The sequence below is a fragment of the Passer montanus genome, unplaced genomic scaffold, assembly GCF_014805655.1.
Source record: "Passer montanus isolate IOZ18808 unplaced genomic scaffold, ASM1480565v1 scaffold177, whole genome shotgun sequence".
Lineage (NCBI taxonomy): Eukaryota > Metazoa > Chordata > Aves > Passeriformes > Passeridae > Passer > Passer montanus.
In genome coordinates, this window is record NW_024365048.1 from 159,181 (window position 1) to 162,877 (window position 3,697).

At 59.6% G+C, this 3,697-nt stretch overlaps 1 protein-coding gene across 1 annotated transcript in view; it reads right to left on the minus strand.

The window, feature by feature from the left end:
• The window catches only part of CALU (calumenin), a 14,763-nt gene extending 14,742 nt beyond the window's left edge, over window positions 1–21 (minus strand). The window contains exon 1 of the mRNA XM_039704531.1: window positions 12–21. The gene's annotated coding sequence lies outside the window, so the exon portion shown is untranslated. The remainder of the gene's footprint in view (window positions 1–11) is intronic.
• Between the last annotated feature and the right edge of the window lie 3,676 nt (window positions 22–3,697).

A 3,697-nucleotide genomic window follows, 5' to 3' on the forward strand; every position in this document is an offset into this window, starting at 1 on the left:
CCGTCCCTCACCGTCCCCACCGCCGCCGCCGCTGCCGCCGCCGCTCCGCGCACCGGAAGTCGGCGCCGCGCCACGCCGCACGGCCCCCCGCGCGCCCTCCCCGCCCACCAATCACGGGCAGGCCACGCCTGCTCCTCCGCGCCGATACGCGTCTCGATTGGTCTCTTCTGCCGCCACTCCGCCCCTCTGCCCGCCCCCGCCTCGCGCTCCGCCCCCCGCGCCCTCCTCCGGCCCCGCTCCCTCCGGCCCCGCCCACCCCGCCGGAGACGGGGGCGCTGATTGGCTGGAAAGCGCCACGTCCTCAGGCGCGCGCCAGCCGCCGGGCCCGCCCACCAGGGCGCCCCGCGCCGCACTGCGCACGCGCACACGGGAAAGGCGGAGTCACGTGTGCGGGAAAGGCGGGAAAGCCGAGGCGGGGCCGGGGCCCGGCGGGGAGAGTGGTCTGAGGACAGTGCCCAATCACCCCTGGTCAGTGCTCAGACAGTGCATGGTCAGTGCCCGGACTGTGCCGGACAGTGCCCGGACTGTGCCCGGAGAGTGCATGGTCAGTGTCCGGACAGTGCCCGGACTGTGCCGGACACTGCATGGTCAGTGCCCGGAGAGTGCCCGGAGAGTGCATGGTTGGGGCCGGGCGGGGAGAGTGGCCTGAGGACAGTGCATGGTCAGTGCCCGGTCAGTGCCCGGAGAGTGCATGGTCAGTGCCCGGACAGTGCCGGACAGTGCATGGTCAGTGCCCGGAGAGTGCCCGGACTGTGCTGGACACTGCATGGTCAGTGCCCGGAGAGTGCCCGGAGAGTGCATGGTCAGTGCCCAATCACCCCTGGTCAGTGCCCAGAGAGTGCATGGTCAGTGCCCGGACAGTGCCCAGAGAGTGCATGGTCAGTGCCCGGACAGTGCCCGGTCAGTGCCCGGTCACCCCTGGTCAGTGCATGGTCACTGCTCAATCACACCTGATCACCTATGATCACCTCTGGTCACTCCTAGTCACTGCCTGGTCATCCCCAGTCAGTGCCCGATCACTGCTTGGTCACTGCTTGGTCAGTGCCTGGTCACCCCTGGTCACTCCTAGTCACTGCCTGGTCATCCCCAGTCAGTGCCCGATCACCCCTGGTCAGTGCCTGATCACTGCTTGGTCAGTGCCTGGTCACCCTTGGTCACTGCCTGATCACCCCTGGTCAGTGCCTGGTCACTCCCTGGTCAGTGCCCAGTTAGTGCATGGTCAGTGCCTGGTCACCCCTGGTCACTGCAAAGCTCCCTGGGCAGCCCCTGCCAAGGCCTGACCCCTTTCCAGGGGGAAATTCCTGCTGTGGCTCCCTGGACACGCTCCGGGCCCTCTCTCCGCACAGGTCCCAGCCACACTCCAGACGTGCCCCAAGCCATGACCACATCGATCCCAAAATAGCCCCAGGGCTCCACGTCCCAAGTGAGGGCCCGGCTATAAATACCCCAGGCTGTGGTGTCCAAGCTCCCTGCACAAGGTGTGATCCCATCGGCAGGGAATGTCTCCCGGCCCCAAATCCCGCTTTACGGGCTCCCCGCAGCGTCAGGCTCTATTTCGCCCGCGCTGCCTCTGCTCCGTGACACATCCAGAGCTGAGCTCAGCGCCGGCCCGCCGGACACACGGACACACGGGCTGCCTGCCTGCAGGGAAAGCAGCGCTCCCAGCGCCGTGATTCATCCCACCCTGCAGAAATGCCTAAATTAGGGCAGCGGGAGCATCCCGGGGCCGCGGCGCTCCCGCTCGCGGGGAGCCGAGCCGGGCAGAGGCTCCGGCAGATATTTACAGTCGGTGAGATAATTCCCACCCTCGGCCTCGCCGGGAGCGCTGCCAGCACTGACACTCGGACACGGCCCCGCAGTGAAGTCACGGGCTGAAAAAGCGCAGCCCAGAATTCCTTGGAAAACCTCCCACTGTGTTTTTCCCCTCGTTAAATCTCCCCTGGTGCTGGAATCACGCAGTCTTGAGAGCAAAACGGCCCCAGATATGGGGAACAGACACTGAAAGTATGAGATATTTATCTTATTAAGAAAATACGTCTCAGGGCTTGAGATGGTTTTTTGAACAAAGAGCTCGGGAAGGTTGAAATGTTTAAATTTTTATTAAATGTAAGTTAAGGGGGTTTAGATGGGTTTAAAAAACTGGTTTGAGGGTCATTTTGGGGTTTTTTTTAACAAAAATGCCTTAGGAGGTTGAAATGTGAGGGGTTTTTTTAATAAAACAGGGTTTGGAGTTGGGCATCGGGAGGCTCTGGGGTGGACACTTGTGCCCAGTCCCAGGGACACGGAGCAGCACCCGGGTCCTGGCCATGGTCCAACGATGCCCCCCAAACCCAGGAGGACTGAGGGGAATTGAGCCTCTTTCCGTGCTCTCCATCAGCGTTCCCCTGGCAGGGGATGATTCACCTCTTCCCCCACAGCCTCGTCTGACCATTCCTGGGGAGGCAAATCCCATTTGATCCACCCAACTTTTTACTGCACAGCTGCCTTTTCTCATGTTAGCTGAGCCCGGAGCTCTCCGCTGCTCTGGGAGTGATTTATTGCATTTCCTTACGGAAGTGCTCATGGAAATCCCTTTTCCTCCCCTTGCAGGGGAGCTGAATGGCCTCTGAAATCCAAGTCCCTCATGAATCCCTTATTCTCACACCTCACACCATTCCCATTGTTTCTTTTTTCAGTTCTTCCAGTTTCTCAGTCTTTTAAAGCCATTGGCATTTTGCAGCTGGATCCTCTTCTCTGCCTGTATTTAGCATAAGGCAAAACCCACTCCCAATTCCTGTTTTCCTGTCTTGACCTCCCCAGTCCCTCAATCCCCCTGGTTTTGCCCAGACTGGGGACATTTAGGGGTTTCTCTGCTCAGACAGCACTGACAGACATTTCCCTTCCCCAATGATCTTGTCCCACTCCCAGCTGTCGGTGAGAGCAGATCCCAAATTGGGTAAAAATTCTGATTTTAACACACTTCCCAGCTGGATATTTATTAATGGGACCTTCAGACACTTGCAAATCCCAGCATTTAGGAACGCGTGTTATTTATTAACCAGCTTTTTGGCTGCAGCCATGCTTGCCTCATTGTCACACACGCCGGCCAGCAAAGCTCCGGGGAGGATGGCCTCAGGATTTGGGCAAAGGAGAGGGAATTTTATTGGTCTGTGTGTTATCGATCCCCTCCGCCCACCACAGCCACCACGGGGCCCTGGACACAGACTCCACGCTGGCTTCACCTCGGTGGATTCCCTGACAAACCCCTGGGGGAAGAGCTGGGATGGTCTGGGAAGAGACACAACACAGGGGATGTGAGAACAGCCCTGGAGGTCCCTGTGAGGAGAGGAAACCTGCCCTTGAAATGTGGGAAAAAGAGGATACATGGAAATGTTTTATCAGTCTGGGAGGGTGAGGGCATGCACAGTCCAGGTCCAGCACACGGACCTGCAGTGGGAGAATTTGTACAGAAGGGACAGAGAACCAGGGATGGAGAAGCTGGGATGCAGAACCTCCATCGAGGAGGCTGCATGGGAGGTGTATCCCCATGGGACACACCTTGTGCTCTGCTTCAGCTTCCCTCAGCCCTTGGGAAGGAAGCTGGTGTCAGGAAACCAAACCAGGGGCCATTCCCAGCTCCTTCCAATGGCTCATTCCCCATCCACCCCAATGCTCTGCTGCCCTGGTGTGACCCTCGGTGGGACCCGCTGCGGGCACA